The 19,267-nt window shown below is 33.8% G+C and overlaps 1 protein-coding gene across 1 annotated transcript in view; it reads right to left on the bottom strand.

Annotated features, from left to right (window-relative positions):
- SEMA3A (semaphorin 3A) overlaps positions 1–19,267 on the bottom strand; it is a 473,560-nt gene that overhangs the window by 406,870 nt on the left and 47,423 nt on the right. Inside the window, exon 2 of the mRNA XM_045864793.3 lies at positions 12,712–12,745. The gene's annotated coding sequence lies outside the window, so the exon portion shown is untranslated. The remainder of the gene's footprint in view (positions 1–12,711; positions 12,746–19,267) is intronic.

Below are 19,267 nucleotides of genomic sequence, written 5' to 3'. Positions count from 1 at the left end.
TCTCAATGCCCAAGGTCAAGAGTCCTATGCTCTACCGACTGAGCCAGTCTGGCATCCCCTCAATTGTTCACATTTAAAATGAATAATTAAGGTATCACATTTCTTCTCCACAATTGTCTGTTGTGTGTGTTAAAGGCAAATGCCTTCTGCTTTAACTCAGAATCTCTAGATCATGAGTAGTCACATCTAACCTGGCAGAGAGTAATGCAAAGCACTTGGGTATTATAGAAAAAGAGCCATATGCAATGAATGGATGAGCCTTTGGGGTGGTTTCCTTTGTGAGGGAGGTGAATATCTCCCATGTAAAATGGGTATGGATGTTGAATAGCCATTGGTGGAACTACGATAGATACCTTTAGTTTGCGTCCCACCTTCCAACCCCCAAATTCCTCCCCCTTGTCAACTCCCAAAAGAATCTCATTCTTCTAGTCTTTTTTGAAGCCAGAAATAGTCATGTGGCCCGTGTCTGACTAAAGCAACCTAAAAATAATTTTACTGGGGTCTTGTTTGAAAGACAATTTGCTGAAAAGAAATAGGCAGAAGAAAATAACTGGCTGGTAACACTCCTTGCCCTTTGTTTCTGCCTTGCAACTGTGATTCCTTGAGCTATGGAAACCATCTGTAGCCAAGACACAAGAATAATTAGGACAAATAATCAACATACTAAGAATCAGAAAATAGTTTTGTTTATAGTATTATTTACTTGCTGGATGATCCATGAAACACGGTATCTACCTCTAGGCATCTTTTCAAATAAACAAATGCCATTATATTATGAAAACAGTGTTGATCCTTTTTTTTTTCATTCCTTATGGTTTTTTGTTGTTTAAAACATTTTTAACTGATTAAGTAGTGAGAGATTATTAACTCAGTCTTACCCCTATATGTAATGCAATTTGGGAAATCAGGAATTTCTAGACTGTTTCATGTTAAGAAAGATTTTAATATGGAATCAACAGGTCACAGCACTCTGTGCATTTATTTGCCAATCTTTAATGTAAAGTTCAGGTAAAACTGGGTTGTTATTTCTGTGTTATAATTCATAGGATACCAGTTTTCTATAGAATTCTAGAAGCTGACTTCATGAATATGTTACATCAACATTAATTTGTCTTTTGCATCAGTTCTAACAAAGGGCTCAGAATCACTACGAAAGCTGACAGGTGACTGAAGCAACAAATAAAAAACTTAAAAACTAAAACCTACACCTTTAAAATACAGAAAAGCAACATTCACATATAATAAAAGAAAGCATACGTAATCAGAGTTTTGAAAAGAGCACAGATAGAATTTTTATTGGCAGCAATTAGCAGACAAAACTGCAAATGGATCTCTCAATGCAAACAAATGAAAGTATATAAAATATAACAAGTATCTTTTTAAATGTCTTTTGATGGTAAAGTAAATGTAAAAATCTATAGAGGCTCAAAAAACAATAAAAGTGGAATCCTAGGACGTAGGTGCACTTAAATGCCAGTTTTTAACATTACAATGATGCACCAAATCCAGGGGATTTTAAGTGTCCATTTTGATGGCTGTTCAGGGTACACAAGATGCAAGACAAAGCCTTAGGTATGCCTTAAAGTACAGTAAATGGTGGGAGATTGCTCTAGAAACCGAGGTTCCTGAGAGATGGCACCTGCAATAAACCCACAGCAAAAGGGACAGTAAATAAACTTCCTCATGTCCCTGGTGTTGTGTGAAGGGGAAAAATGTCCTTTGAGAATTCATAACCATAATCTGGTCTTCATGTAGATTTTCTCCTCAACTTTACACAATTTATTTGGTGGGGTGAACCCCCAAGCAACTGACAGAGGTAAATGCAAAACCTACACTAAAGAATCTTAATTCCAATTCAGAACTCACAGACACAAATAAAAGCCAAGGGGAGAAATGTACCTACAAGTGAAAACTAGTACAAGTATACTTGCGGAGATACCATGTATTAGATGTATAAGACAGAAATTTAAACAAGCATATTTTATAAATTTCAGGGGAAAAAAGTAAGTTTGAAAATTTGAGTGAGCATCAAGAGACTTTATGTCTGGAAATTTAAAAAAGAATCTAATCAAAGTTTTAGAGATGAAGAAAGTAAAGTGAAAATTTCAGCACATCCAGGTGGAAGGAAGAACTGGAAAATAAAACTAAAGAAAATATTGATGAGGCAGTCAAGAGTTAAAATATCAACCAGTGGTATGAGACATAGAAGATGAATTGAAGAAGGCTGATACATGTCTAACTGAAATTCCAGAGTAAAAAGAAAAATAGGTAAAAGGCAATATTTGAAAAGAAAAATCAATATAATCATGAATTTTTAGATATAATTATGAAGTTATAAATGTAAATCTATAAATGAAAGACATCCAACTTTTTATTCTGGAAGAGTAAGAAATTACAAACAGGGTTAATGAAAAAAGCTTATGAGAAAGATACAGCAATACAAGGTATAGTAGTCCTAGACTAGTAATTATAATCATATAAAACAGTAATAGAACCTTAAGGACAAAAACAAAATTAGAAATGGCAAGAGAAAAAAGATAGACCCTTTGTAAAGGAATGGCAATAGACTGGCATCTCAACAGCAACAATGGAAGTTGGAGGCACTGTCCTAATATTTTCAATATTGAAAGAAAATAACTGTTTGACTTAAAATTCTATACCTAGAACTACATTCCTTCAAGAAGCAGGTGAAAAAAAAGTTGTTTTCAGGAGAACAAAATGTGAAGAAATTAACCTACCAACTGAATCTCATTAAGCAAACTTTCAAAGGCTGAAGAATACGTAGCTAGAAAGCATTCCTGGTTGAATGTTTGACATGTAAGAAGAAATCATAAAAACATAATAAAAGTTTTATTTCTCTCTTTTCTATCTGTATATTCTTTATTTTATTTTCTTGCCTTAGAGAGGTTATCTGGGACCCACACTTTAATCCTCTGTTTCCTTATCAAAGCATTATTTACTTCATCAGGTATGAAATAAGGTCAAAATTCTTAGCAGGATACTAGTAGTTAATAAATAAGTAGCATATGTTAATTTTTGATCATGCCTTCATTGATGATTTTGATGATGCCTTTATATCATTGTCCAACATAAGGTAACAAAAGGTGTAGGATTTCATGTTGTGTGTCCAGTTAGTTGTATAAATGACAACATGACATATATATTCTTTTGCAAAAAAAAAAAAAAAAACCACACACACACACAAATATGGTTATTGTTTGAGATTTCAAAATCTTGATTTACATTTCCAAGTTCGTAATGAAAGTTTTTAAAGGCATACTAAAACACCAGGCCAGAAATTCAAAATGATGCAAAGCCACAGCATTCCTATATGATTGTAATATCAAATAATAATCTACCTTTATCTTGTTACTTGAATTGTCTAGTTCCAATTAAATGTGTAGTATACAGAAAAATGAAGTGTGTGAAAAGTATAAGTCAACTGCTCAATAAACATTTATTGAGAGTTTCTTTTGCATTGAAACTTCTAGCATTTTTCTGAAATTACTCTGTAATTTTGCCAGAGTACTCTCCATGAATTTCTTTCCTTTTTATTTCATAGGTACCGTGGGCATAGCATGCCTCTGACACATAATGTGGCATTGCGGAGAGGAGTCAGACAAAACCCTCTAGGTGAGTAACGTTGAGAAAGTCCTTATGGAGTTTCATTTCCTTATATGTAAATCTACATATTGGACTGATAGGCTGTCTCTGGTAGAGTGGCACTTAGCCCATGAGGTTTTGTGATAATTAAGTGAGATAAATCATGCAAAGCTTATGAAACTGGGCATGACATATGGTAAACAAAACGATTGTTCCCTCTTTGCGTTTTTGTATGCCAAACACTATGCTAGCTGACTCATGTCTTATTCAATTTACTTTTTCAGATGACTAAGTCAGTTATTTGGAAAGTAAAAATGAGCAAACTAACAAAACAACGAAAAGACATGGTTGACTGCAAATTCATTTTCAATTCCTGTCTCTCGACTTTCAAGCACGTTTAACCCAGCCACTTCCTCACTTTCCTATCTATCCAGTCTTTTAGGCTTTCATCCCATTCCCCCTTATTGAAAGTAATAATAGCTACTATTTATTATGTGCCTGCCATGTCCCAGAACCTATAACAAGAGCTTTATACTGTTTCATTTAACATAAATAAATCTGGTACCTTTTTCTCACTTTTTGTCCTGATTAATATCACTATGGCCTATGACATTTCTGACGACTCACTTCTTGGAAAAGTGTTTTCTCTCTATTTCAGAGGCACCACACATTTCAGGCACATCTCCCTCCTTTCTCAGTTCCTTACTTTAAAATCACAGTTGCATGACAGTCCAATGAACTGTTTTACTCCTGCATCCCTCTAAATTCTGTCACACTGGGTCTGCCACGCTACACAAATCCCAATGGCACCTTTCACATCAGACCTTTTCATGTTACTTCCTTGGCATTTTACAACTGTTCCAACTATTTTTCTTCTTATTAAAGATTTATTTACTTATTTTTAGAGAGAGAGAGAGAGAGCGCATGAGCAGAAGTAGAGGGAGAGAGAATCTCAAGACTTCCTGCTGAGCCTGGAGCCTGACACCTGCTAGATCTCACAAACCCCTGAGATCACGACCTGAGATGAAACCAAGAGTCGGACCCTTAACCAACTGCACCACCCAAGCGTCCCAGGTCCAAATGTTTTTAAATCAAAACTTGAGGGGTAGTAATTGTGGCATTATTAACATTCAACTTAGCATTTACTTGAAATTCATGGTCAGAAGATTGTTCTCTTCCCTGGAACTCATTTACTTACCCATGGATAGAAAACACCTATTGTTTAAATTCTTCTTGAATTAGGACAAAAAAATCTATTTTTGTGTGTGCTGGATTTAACTGTTCCCAAATGAGAAAAATAAGGCAAATATGTTTTCTGAATCACTGGCATTCTTGGACCAAATAAGTTAGGTGAAAAAAATTATAAAATGGAATATAATTTGTGGAAACTGGTATCTTTGAAAAAATTAATTTAGAGAGAAACTACTGTAATTATGTAAGAATTTTATTTCTCAGAGAATCATGCACTGGATCCCAAGTTTCTTTGGTTATAAGGTATAAAATACAGGAGTTTTAATATCATTAAAGAAATATAAATATACTTTTCTCTCAAAATTTTTTTTATGTTTGGAAAGAATAATACAGATCACATTAGGGAGTAACATTAATTATATAATAAATTGATTTTAAAGATAATTTTCATCTGGGAAATCCAAAATAAATGAATACAGTGGCTGTTAAATACTACTTTAGCCTTTCACAAGAATCAGTAACAACAAAACTAATGTTATCTTTTTTGTATTATATGACCAGTTGTTTGCTATTTAAAGGAAAACACAAATTCACATGAATCATTATATTTTTATATCCTAATGCACGTGCATATTATATATTATATGTGTGTGCATGTGTATATACATATAACTATACACACCATATTTTTTCTTTACAAGCAGTGATTGTAGTTATTCATCAGAGGGCATTTTTCTTTTATAATTTTCAAGATAAAAGGCATTCTTTTAATGTCAACCAGTGCCTATATGGTAATGTATTATGCTGTTAAGCAAGCAACCTGGATTTAATTCCCAGCCCAGATTGCATACTCCCCAGGCTACTTTGTTCAACACCTGTAAAGAAGAAAATAACTAATGCTACATGAAAGCACCAATTTTAGTTTTAAGGAGGGGTGCTGGTTTCCAATAAAGGAATAAAGTGTTATTTTGCTTTGTTTTCTGCTGGAAATGTAGTAGTTGTGGCTTTTCAGCAGGAGATATAAAGCCACCCTACAAAGGGTTCCCTTCCCAGTGTATCCATTGCTCTGTGTACTAGCACATGTTTTTCTCATAAAGGGAAGAAAAATGCAGGTATTAGAGTTTCTAATTATATGTTTCTACAAACTGAATTAACACGGAAATGGCAAATTGCTTGGGGGAGCATTTAACCCCATGCCTTTAAAGCATTCAAAAGTATTTGTTTCTTCACACTTGTCTCTTAAAAGCCATTTGACTATTTTCCCAGGATATCTGCACCTAAAAAAATAGCTTTATATTGACACGGTGGCAACTACTAGATGGAATTTCTCCTAGCTTTTCTTAGAGGGTATAACTTTTCATGGCTCCCAAATCTTAAGATTTAAGAGAAGGTTATAGACTTGAAGTAAGTCAGTGTATGAAAAAATGTTTGCATTCATGTGCATTTGTGTGTGTCTGTGTAAGTGTGTGTTTCGGAGAAAAAATTAATTGTATCTCAGAAACATCAGTAGAGGTGTAGAGACAGCTATCTTCCCTATGTGATACTTGATCTCTGGAATAGGAATAGGAATGGGGGAAAAAATGGTAGGGGCCTACTTGGATTTTTTTATAATATTGTAAGGTGATTGTGGGTATGCACTTCTATTTTAACAACTAAACATATTTAAGGGATAAAGCACAAAGCACTGTTACTGGAGCATAAACTTGAGTGGGATGTAATCAGACATCTAATCGTCAGAAATAATTTATCTTGCAGGGATATTAGAATGTTAGTTCTCCCTTGCTCCCTAATTACTATGAATCATTGACTCTCAGTTCTGTTATTTCCATTATGGTGCTTCCAAAATATAGCCAAATTGGTCTTTTGTATTAAGCCTATTTGAAAAAATAGACTACTAACATTAACAGTATTTCTTAAGATATTGACATGTGTGTATGATATATTCTTGATTCTACTTTTATAACAAAACAGGTGGGAAAAGTAAATGGGCTCAAATTTTTTAAACTTCTTACATTTTAAAGGATATGTAAAAATTCTATTGAAAAATCTTAAGTTTTTTCCTATAGATATTGAGAAATTTTCTGATTTTTGTGTGTGTGTGTGTGTGTGTGTGCAAACAACAAAGAGCTGGATTAAGAAAGACATTATTTTAGATTCAGGTTTGTTTTCTTCCTTCTTTCAACAAAAGGTCATGGACCACCTGTAAATGGGATCTTGATGGATTCAGTAACATCTGTGAAATTGAATCCTAGCAATATAATAGATTCTATAAAATAGGCACCTTGTATCTCTCTCCCCATTTCTCCATTCTCTTGTGGTTCTTCCCTAAGTCAAATATGTGCTTATTTTTAAAATGCATGATTTCTATAAAGTTCAACAACATTTCTTGTCTTCTTTCTTAAGAAACCCATTGTGACTTTTCTTACTGTGCTGGGCAAACTTTGAACTCCTAAATGCTATTTATCATCACTCAGAACATATGCCTCGATAAGGCTACAAAGCAAAGTAATGGCTTGAAAAGCCTATTGATGAAAAGGTTGGTGGGGAGGGGTAGTGCTAACCACATACATGGATCATGCAAGAGGCTACAGGAGGTCACAGGTTTTCAAGGAGTAAGGATCAAGTAGGGTCAGACTGGTTACAGCCAATTGCACAACCACATTCTTCTCCATTCATCCCCAGCTGAATCCCTAATTATGACTTACACAATCAGTGCCAAAGCACTAAAGAGTACAACCGTATTGTTCCATGGTGAGTGCTTAGGAGAAAAGCTGGAATTTGATACTTAGTCACAGTTTGCAAACAATGTGGTTGAACCACCTGAGGGGTCACATTTTTACATTCTGAGGCAATTTATTAGTAATGGTACCTGTCAGTCAGAAATCCCCCCAAAGCTCTTTCATTACTAGACACGACTTTGATATAGAAATGGTTCAAAGTAAGAGGCAAATAAAACAAGAGCTAGATCATTTACAAAGAAACACCAGCATATTCCCTTTAGCCTTTCCCCATGAGCCATCTTTGTAGTTGCACTCTAAGTGGTGTAAAGATTAGACTGGATGAGTTATTTTAAAAGCAAGCCTTTTTATTTGTCTATGAAGGATTTTTAAAGTTCCTAAACTATTTCCATGACTTCCATTTTAACTCAAAATATAAACAGAAGCAAACCCTATGGTTGAGATACTTTATGCAATGACACTTCCTCAGGCTATAGTGCTCCAGAGAGGAATGATTCAAAGTTTAGGAAGCTTGTTTAAATTTAAAAACAGTGTTCTGCGTAAAGATGTTATACACCTTTCTCCCAACACACACACACACACACACACACAAAAGCACGTGCAGTTACATTTTCAGTGCACAACGCAAACTTCCATTTCTGACTATCAAGTACTTTTTTTTTCAAGACAAATATAAAGAATTAATAAAAAAACTGCTTTTCTAACCTCCAAAGGAAATACCACGTTTTACAAATGTGAAATATTTTAATAATTCTCATTTATTTAATTTTCTATACATGCTCCTGAAATCATTACTCTTTGTTTTAAAGATTTATTTATTTGAGAGAGAGTGTGGGTGGGGGAGAGGGAGAGAGAGAATCATAAGCAGATTCTCTGCTAAGCATGGAGCCCCACATGGGGCTTGATCTCATGACCCTGAGATCATGACCTGAGCTGAAATCAAGAGTTGGACACTTAACCAACTGAGCCACCCAGGTGCCCTTGAAATCATTACTCTTATATTTCTTTCTCACTACTACTGACTTCCACTTAGGAACTTATTGTTTATACCTGCCACATTTATGACCTCACAGAATGTATAACCATATATGTAGAGTAATGTTGCCATTGCCACATCTTCTCTAAATGAAATTTTTAAGAATAAAGTCTTCTCTAAAGATTTTATGTGGGCCATTTAAAAAAAAGGAACAAAGGATTTAAGGTAAGTAACCGAACACACAGTAGAAAGCAAATCCATCAAATGAAATAGTGTATGTAGGGAAGAAAGATCTGAAAGCAGCCTAGATTTTATTCCATCTATTCCTTTGTTTTATATTAGTTATTTAAAAAAATTAAACATACAAAATCACATGATGGTTAAGACAATGTAGTGCAGTAAAAATAACATTTTTTTTGTATTTATTTATTTATTTTTAAGATTTTATTTATTTATTTGAGAGAGAGAATGAGAGAGAGCACATGAGAAGGGGGAGGGTCAGAGGGAGAAGCAGACTCCCTGCCTAGCAGGGAGCCCGATGCGGGACTCGATCCCGGGACTCCAGGATCATGACCTGAGCCGAAGGCAGTCGCTTAACCAACTGAGCCACCCAGGCACCCAATAATTAACATTTAAAAATCATTGTTACATGCTAGTAAATATGATCTATGCTTTACATGTAATATCTCAATTCTCAAAACAGTCTTATGAAGTAGGTATTATATATTTTTTTTAAGATTTTATTTACTTATTTAACAGAGAGAGAGGGAGAGACAGCAAGAGAGGGAACAAAAGGAGGGGGAGCAGCAGAGGGAGAGGGAGAAGTAGGCTGCCCGCCGAGCAGGGAGCCCAATGTGGAGCTCGATCCCAGGACCCTGGGGTCACGACCTGAGCCAAAGGCAGATGCTTAACGACTGAGCCAGCCAGGCGCCCCTGAAGTAGTTATTATTATTCCAATTATAGCAGATGGGGAAAATTAGGCTTAAGGTCACACACACTGCTTCATTATAAACTCTTGATAGCTTTATCAAATGATACTTTATTGAGCCTTATAATCATATTTATGGCTTAGCCCCTGCATTATTAGCCCATTTAAAAAAATAGGTTTATAGGGGCGCCTGGGTGGCTCAGTTGGTTAAGCAACTGCCTTCGGCTCAGGTCATGATCCTGGAGTCCCGGGATCGAGTCCCGCATCGGGCTCCCTGCTCAGCAGGGAGTCTGCTTCTCCCTCTGACCCTCCCCCCTCTCGTGTGCTCTCTCTCTCTCTCTCAAAATAAATGAATAAATAAAATCTTTTAAAAAAATAAAAAAATAAAAACAGGTTTATAATCAAATGTTCACCATTCTTTGAAATTTGAAAGATTAGTACATGTATATGAACATCTGTACATTTATCTCTTGACTCCAATCCTGAGCTCCTTTAACCATTTCTAGCACACATACACACTGATGTTTTAAAATAAAATAATTAATTCTGCAAATACCAGTGTAATAATTGGTCCAAGCAAGAATCCTCAGAACATGCTAAGTCATTGGCTAAAATATTGTTGAGGAATAGGATCTTTATATAGTCCCAAAATAACACGCACAGATAGCTTGATAAATATGTGCAATAAAATGTAATTTTACAATGGAGAAATCCCATTAACCAAATTACTAGTTAACCATCAACCATGGTTACCCGGTGAAATCCTGGAAATCATTTTAACCACATTATTAAACTTAGCATATTAAAAAAAAAAGGTCCATTGCCATTATGTGAGTTTCATATAATAGGAAGTACACAGTATCACCTACAATATTCTTGTCAAAATTGTTTAACCTGATTTTAATCATGACTAAACATTCAGACAAATCTTTTGGGTGGAACATTCTAGAACATAATTATCTTGCATTCTTAAAAGAAAAATAAAGGTCAATATCATAAAAAACAAAACAAAATAAGGTGAAATGGAGGGACTGTTCTTCCACATTAAAGGAAACTAGAGGGGCATGTAAAATAATTTTAATACAGTATACTTAACCAAACCCTGGGTCAAAATAATCAAACAAATAAAGAACTATAAAGAACACTCTTGAAACACCTGGGGAAATTTGAATAAGGACTTATGTCAGAGAAGATTACTATTAAAGTATAATTTTTAAGTTAAAAACATGACACAAATATAAATATATATGTCAAAGATTTTATCTAGCTCATCAATTAGTGAGGAACCAGTAAACTCTTAAAGTTAGGCCACAGATTATATGAGGAGCTAAGTTTCTATAGGCAAAATAATGAAAGATTATTAAGATCACATTGCTGGGTTAGATACAAAACGAGGGCAATGAATTATAGGTGTCACGGTTATCTTTTTCAATAGACAGAAGTCATACGCATCTGTACAAAAATCTATAAGTTAACTTATTCTATTTTATAAAGCATAGGTGGTATAAAATAGATCAGCTGATAGAAAATTTACCATTTCGTACTACTGAGTATACCAAAGGAAACTCAGCAATCTCTTTTGTCTGTTAACAAGTTTCAGATTTTTTTTGACATTGTGAAATCAAATTTAAGGTTCTTGAGTGTGATAAAAAATTGCTATTTAAGTGGAAAATATCCTACCTTTGAGAATATACATGCTGATATATTTTAGGATTGTGTTTCAAAATGTCTACAATTACTTTCAAGTGATTCAGAGAAAAATACTGCTTGGCAATGGCTGAAAGCCAATGTGGCAAAATGGTTAATACCCGATAAATCTAGCTGATATGTTATGTAGGTGCTAATTTTCATTATTTTCTAACTTCTCTGTAGGTTGGCATTTTTAAAAATAAATGTTTGCAGACATGAAGAATGAAATATTTGGCTTGTTTTGGCATTTTTCTTATTTAAATTTTAAGATGAGATCAATTTGCTTGTATACGTGTCCTGGTTTTCTAGTCATTGAAGGCAGTATAATTTGGAGCGTAGGCTCTCAAGTTCTCAAGTGAGAGTTTTTTTTTTTAGCAGGTTTTAAACATCAAAATTGCTACTTACAAGCTGGGTATATGTAAATATATACTGTGCTGACTTTTCTTACCTCTATGATAGAGATGTGGCATCCAAATTACCTAGCATATATTTAATACTCAACATATGCCATCTAATTTAATTTCATATTCTATATTTTACATCTTATATCTTTAGTAATTATACCAGTGGTCTTCATTTGGTTAACTAAAGTAGGATTTCTTTAAAGCATAATGTGGTCCTAATTCCACAAGACCTCAAAAGTACGTCCATGTAAACTAGACTTGCTTGTGCTGACTTAGGAAAATCTTTGATATCTTTTGTAATTGGCCGGACATTTATGAGCTCTTTTTATTCATGGTTACCCTTTGCCAGTCAGCATTTCTAAAAGGAAGTTATAGTCACATGCATTTACTCTGTAAATGTGAAGATCTGAAGTTGAAAAAAATCTGTCAAACATGGAACTTTGGGTTTAAAATAAGACAGGAGCTATCTCAATTGGACTAATAACCTTCAGTTCGATACCAGATTGGAGAAATTATAGGAACCAGAGATTCAGAAAAATGCAATGTTCTTAAGATTTTTTCCCTTTTCTTTGAAAATGGACAGGTATAATTTAAAACAATATTTGGAAAAATGGCTTCAGAGTAAAAACAAACTTTCACAGGGGAACATGATGCAGAGGCTTGTTCAACTATTTTTAATCAACATGGAGCCACAGCTCTAATATAACAGACTAATTAGAAGAAAGATTCTGTTCCAAGGAGAAATAAAATTCAGTTCCTGGCTTTTTCATTAAGGATCCCATGGTACCTGCAATTTTTAAGGCACAATCCTTTGAAAAACCCTAATTTGCTTGATTACTGTAACTGCCTAAAGTACTTTCACATTTAGGCTTTGTGCTAAATTTCTTTTAAATTTGGCTGTTTTATAAATAGATATTTAATTCTGGCTCAGAGAAACTCCACTCCCACCGTGAATAAAAAGTACTGTACTTACACTGTGATTTAGTAGTGCTCTTCTTTATTGCAAATAAACAGTTCAAACCTGTTTCAGATGCTCTGTACTCATTGCAAGACTCACTACAAACTATAAATTTATGATAAATATAGATAGCTATGATGCTGTTTGATCTAGAATTCATAAGGTGATGAAAACCTTTTGGATTTTTAAACTGATGAATATTATTGGATAAAATGTTTACTTACATAACAGAAGACAGGAATATTCACTTGAAAGTTCCTAAAAAAATAAAGAGATACAGATGGGTTATAAATTTAGTTCTTTCCATCAAAAATTCTATGACTAGTTTATGTTTCCTTTACAAAATTTTATTTTATTTCAACTATAAACTTAATCTCACAAAAATTTCTGTTCAAAAATTTTAACTGTATAGTCATTTAACTTAATACCCTGGAAAAACATTTTTATTGCTTACATTTAAACAATGTCAATTATAGTAACAAGTTACTAATTTAAAAAATAACATGGTTTTTCAATTTTTCATTCTATATTGGTGTTAATAATCAGTAATTCCCAGGCATCAACTTAGATGTGAGGAATATAATAACTTGATTCAAATTAGTTTATAGGTAAAAACATTGAAATAGTTACTGAAATTTTGATTTGTAACTCCACTTTTTACTATTCTATGATTTAAAAGACAAATGCATAAAAATAATTATAAAGCTATTATTGGGCATGCAATATATAAATTTATAGTTTGTGCCACCAAAATAAAAGGGAGGAGCAGAACCATACAGGAGCAGAGTTCTGTATGCTAATTTGGTATCAATGAAAACTATACTGTTATAAACTTAGGATATTCATTATAATCTCTATGGTATGCAGAGAAATAGAAATCTAAAGAGACTGCATACAAACCCAGTCAGTCTAAATCCCAGTCTGTGCTCTTAACCACGCTATGCTACCTCTCATTGCAAGAAGGGATTTGAATTATTCACTCATTCACTGAGAAAAGATGTGTATTGACCATCTAATGAAAACTAGTTTAACAGATTCTGATATTACACCGCTGAATAAAATATTAAACCTGCCTTCCAGTAGATTATAGTAATCATTGCAACATTTCAATTCATTATAACATAATACACACATCTGTAAAAAACAAAACTCTTTCGAATAAGTCCAGGATGAAAGGAGCCATGTCTGTGGTCTCAGTGCTATAAGAGTACTATGGAAAGACTCAAAGGTATTGGACTTGGAGATGAATTTGTCACTATGTGGTCTCTGACACATCCTCAAACACACTTCCTATCCATCTTCCTCCATAACCACCTTGATTTCTTTGCTGTTTCTTAAAAACTCCAAGCATATTTCTGCTTAAGGCCTTTGTATTTGCTATTCTTTCAGCATAAATACAATCCCTGAATGTAACCTTGAATCTCCCTACCTCATGGAGGTCACTTTGCTGAAGAGTTGTTCTTTAGCCACACTGTAAAAAAGAATTACATTCCTCCCCAGAGATTTCCTACTTCAATTTCTTTCTTATACCTTTACTTTTTGTCATAGCAGTTTAAATATTTGTAGGTCTATCTATTTACCTACCTATCCAACCATCCATCATCCATCTATGTTCAATGTCTTTGTTTCCGCAAATGAATATAAGCTCTTTGAGAGGAAACGTTTTGTTTTGTTTACTACTGTATATTTAGTTCCTAAAAAAATATCAGGTTCATGACTGGCCTTCGCTAAGTATTTTATGATTGATCTGGTCAATGGACCACAACAAATATTATGTAATTTTTATTACATCTAAGAAATGAGCAAATAAGCCTAACACTGCCCTAATTATGTAGTTATAAAATTACGAAAGACTTAAATATTCAATCAGCTATTCTGCCTTTTTGTAAAGCACATTTTTTTTTTTGTGTGTGTGTGTGTGTATGTTATTTTTACAATTTAAAAGAAGAAAATTCTCACAACACTACTTAGTCTCTTCTCTGGATGTAACTCATAAAATCATAGGATTCTTACAAATCTAATTTAAATATCTCCTAATGAGCTCTAACATTATTTCCCTTCTTGACTATTAGTAGAGAGAAGCTTAAAACATTATACTCATTGTATTAGCTTTTGATATTTAAACTTAATACCTTCTAGTGAACTAATCTACCTTTTTAGATAAATACTTCTAAATGCTTTAAAATAATTAAAAGGGAATTCTGACATATATATTATCCAAACAACATAGTTAACGAAAAAACATACTTTCCAAGCAAGGAGACATTTTGTGTAAGAACTATGAAACTCTTTTTTTTTTTTTTATTATGTTATGTTAATCACATACATCATTAGTTTTTGATGTAGTGTTCCATGATTCATTGTTTGCATATAACACCCAGTGCTCCATTCAATACATGCCCTCCTTAATACCCATCACCAGGCTAACCCATCCCCCTACTTCCCTCCCCTCTAGAACCCTCAGTTTGTTTCTCAGAGTCCATAGCTCTCATGGTTCATCTCCCCCTCCAATTTTCCACCCTCTTCATTTTTCCCTTCCTACTATCTTCTTTTTTTTTTTTTTTAACATATATTATTTGTTTCAGAGGTACAGGTCTGTGATTCAACAGTTGTGAACTCTTATATAATGCTAAAAGAACAGATAGTAAATTTTCTAGACAAACATGATTGTTTAAGAATAAAGATAGCTAAAATTTCATAGAATGGACAAATTTTTAAATGATTACAAATTCCATTTGTCCTTGTAAAGATATAAAAGTGATCAGTTTCGGCATGTGTTTTTCAAATTAGGTAGATTATAATTATTCAATCAGACTGATGTGAAAAATAAGGAATTCTAACCTTTCCTATGTAACAAGTAATCTGGCCCTGTATTTGATGATTTATTAAACAAATAGGGTTCATGGGATGGATACATGAGAAACAGATTGGCTGGGAGGCCAAGTGTTGGGGGATGATGCAGGTTCAAGGTAGAAATCATTTGTCTCAAAGACTTTCAAATTTTCTTCCCTACCCACACATACACAGAAGAGGGTGAGAGTGTGCGTGTGTGTATGTGCACACGTGTGTGTTTTACTGTGCTAAAGTCAATATTTAGTTTTGGCAAAGAAATAAACAACTAAGTTGTATAATATTTTCAAGATCTTTATGCTGTATGAGGCTTTATAAGCCTTAAATATTTCAAATATGATTCACTATCATTATCCCAGAGTCAAATGATATAATGGAATTTAACATTAATAGCACTAGGCACAGCTATTTAGAGAAATAATTTCTTTTAACTATCTAGCTGCCCTAAGTATTTTACACAAAGGATAGCCCTAATTAGAGGACAGTTGGGGAAAATACATGTTTTTTAATGATTTCAAGTTTGTGTGTGGAGGAAAACTAAGTGTATTTAAACTTGCCTTTTCTGCCCATGACCACTTGAGAGGAAATCTAGTTTCCGTAATTATGATTCACTGACACCTGAGTCATCAAATGATGTTTTATGTCCTGTTTGATGTTCATGGAGTCTTACGGGTCTGGCTTTTAAAGGTTTTCTTCTTTGAACTAAGAGGTCATATTTTGCCAAGTTTAAAATCTAACTAGTCTTCATAAAGCTTACGCTCCTTTTCGAGTCAGCAATCATTGAATTTGAATGGAATTCAATGAAGAAAGCACTTTGTTCTTATTTACTTAGGCTAATGGGTAGAAGAAAAATGGAATATGTTCCAAAGAAGTCACAAAAAATAAAAAGCAGAGCTTGAATGCCAAGGCTACCTAAATTTGATGATAGAAACATAATAAAACCAGCCTAAAAATTTAATTTACAATATCGAGTAATAGATGAAGCCAGCTTCTGTAATTAATAACAGAAGGGAATGTGGTAAAATTCAATTTAAGCAGAATTCATTGATATAAAGATTTAAAGACTTAAGTACTCTGCCTTCAAAGGGCTTCCAGTTGAGCAGGAGAGAAATCTACATAAGGAAACACTTATAATACATCATAATAGGTAAACTGATAGAACAACTTGCAGAATGACACAGAGGAGAAAGTAATGGCCTCTCCCTGGAGAAGTCAGAGCAGATTATACAAGATGACGTATAGCTGTAATTGCACACTGAACAGTGAATAGTTTTCTAAGTAGAGAAAGGAGCGAGATTCCTAGGTGCTGTGTAAGTAAGTGTGGACAAAGCTTAGTAATGATGGGAGCCATTGAACGTTTTAACACAGAAGTGACAAGATATCCTGGTTAGTACTTGGTTGGGAGAAGTGACAAGATATGTGTTTTAGTAATCGATCAGAGTGTAAATTGTTTTAGAATGCTTCTCTTATGCAAATGGCGCAAAAATTAATACATTCATGACTGAACTTAAGCCATAGTTTCCTTTATCTACTTATCCTATGTTCTTTTGAGGGGATGAACATTAAATTGTTTGTATGTGGAAACAATGGAAAATTACTTATTCTGAAAGAGAAAATTGTTTATTTATCCAAAAATCTTTTCATTTGACTTCTCCAAACAGTTTTAAACTGTCTTTATGCTGGGTAAGTACCAGTAATTCAATTTCATGACAGGAACCCAGACAAAGCAGAATCCCTGTGACTGTCATCTAAAACAGCTTCTCAGTTCTATGTGCTTTTATTTATCATCCTTCAGAATAAAAGATCACAAGAGGTTTTACAATAGGCTCTCTGGATGGTTGAGGTGATTCCCAAAGGGACCAAACAAAGAGTGATATATGGTAAGTCAAAGGAAAGTAAGCTTTAGTGGCCAATCTTTCCTGGAAGACCAGCTGCAATAAAAAAGGAATAACAGGATGAACTGAAGTAGACAGAAGTGGTAGGTGGGATTTTGTGTCATTTGAGCTAGTAATTACATTTTATTGCTAGTATTCAAAGTAACTCCCTACTTTGGCCATTCTCCTTTGCATGTTTCTTTCAAGTTTGCAGTCTATTACTTAAACTGATATCGTAATTAAGATAGTCTTATGTAATATGCTCCCAAGACCAGAGACTGTTTTTCCTTTTCAATGGTAGAACACATTTCATTTAAAAACTTTACAAATTTAATTTCAAAATTAATCTGATGCTTTTATAGCACTAATTTTCTATTTCTAGCTCTGATATATATTTTTTTTTAATAAAAGAGGAAAGCTGCTTTAAAGAAAAGCATTAAAAAAAGTTTTTTCTTTACAGTGGATGTTACATTATGATACATGAGAACAAAGTATTCCAGATAGACAATATTTTCAAAAGAGGAATGCCAATACAAAAGTATCCTGAAATGTGCAGTAATCAGATTGATAGAATAAAAGCATATAGAATATCAAAGGACTGTAATATATGAATCTACCAAAGTATTTACCATAATCAGTTCTCATATGCTACTTTTCAAAATTAATTTCTCTATAATTATACACCAGTCTACTATTGGTGTTTCCTCAGGCCAATGGACATTAACTGCTCCCCTACTAACCTTAGCTGATTTCTAAAAAGCTAATTTTAAAAAATTAAAGGAAATAAAAGTTGATGCCTACACAGATGAATAATGAAATAAAGTCTTTGTGAATCAAGCAATCCATCCTGAAAAGGGCTAGAAAAAATATGTAAGCATTATATATTTTCAGAGACTTCCAAAGACCACAGACCACGGAGCATTCTTTGCTAATCAAAAGGAGGTTAAGTGCTATTCTTTCAGTAGTCAACAAATACGTATCGACTTCTGTCTGTTGTGGACATAAAATAGGAAGACCAAAATGAAGTGGATATAAATATTGTACTCAAGAATTCTATAGTGTGTTAGATATAACTTTATGTATGTGTCTGTATGTATAAAACAAAATAAAAAATAGAATAAGATGGCCCTGCAACATTGTATGTTAGGTTCAAACAATTCAATTGGCTTTTTTCACAACTTCAAGGCATCATACTAATGTGTTATGATGGCATCCATAGAAGACGAGGCCTATAATTATAATGGGTATGCCATAGTAATTATGGTTGTCATGTAGTTAAAATTACATTGGTTCATGGAGCTGTAATGGGTCAAATAACTTTTCCCTAAGCAAGATGTTGGGACTAACTTGAAGTATGAGGTACTTCATTATGTATATCATCACAGATGGCCAGGAAACCACTGGAAAGTCGTGCCTTTCAAACCGATAATTGTATAGCAAGAGCATTTCCCACCCCCCGCCATCTGAGTAAGGAGAGGGGATGTATTCCCTGAATACAGCTTTTGTGTAGTAGTTCATAAGATGGCATCCACCACGTAGAAACAGTCAAGTGTTTGAGAGCTCACAGTATGTCAGCAAGGTAATGACTAATACTTTAGGTTTCTCAGGCCTTGAAGACCCATATTCTGTATATTGTAATAAAAGGTTTTGTTAAAGCTTCCTTTTTATTTCAGCTTAATACAGATTTCATTGGCATTTCTTTATTATTGTTTATTCTTTCTAAATATGGAATAAAGCAATGTTCTGAAAGTATCAATATGTGTCAACTGTACAGAAGAAACTAAAGAAAGGGGGTGTTCCCCAGAAACTGTTGTATAAGAGGGACCTGAGCAGAATGACACAGTGGTAATAATATAAAAGAGCTTCAGTGAGAAGGTGAACACTAAGGCGGCAGAGAGAACTCACTCGTTCACTGGTAATTTTCCTTCTGTAGCCCCTATTAAAAAGCTTATAAAAAACAGGGTGAAAAAATGCTTATTTTTTTTTTTAAAGATTTTATTTATTTATTTGACAGAGGGAGACACAGTGAGAGAGGAACACAAGCAGGGGGAGTGGA

Source organism: Mirounga angustirostris, unplaced genomic scaffold (genome assembly GCF_029215605.1).
Source record: "Mirounga angustirostris isolate CCGP_5_RB_7025 unplaced genomic scaffold, mMirAng1.0.hap1 SCAF_12, whole genome shotgun sequence".
NCBI classification, from domain to species: Eukaryota; Metazoa; Chordata; class Mammalia; order Carnivora; family Phocidae; genus Mirounga; species Mirounga angustirostris.
The sequence above is the reverse complement of the archived record's forward strand: the minus strand, read 5'-3'. Positions and strand labels throughout refer to the sequence as shown.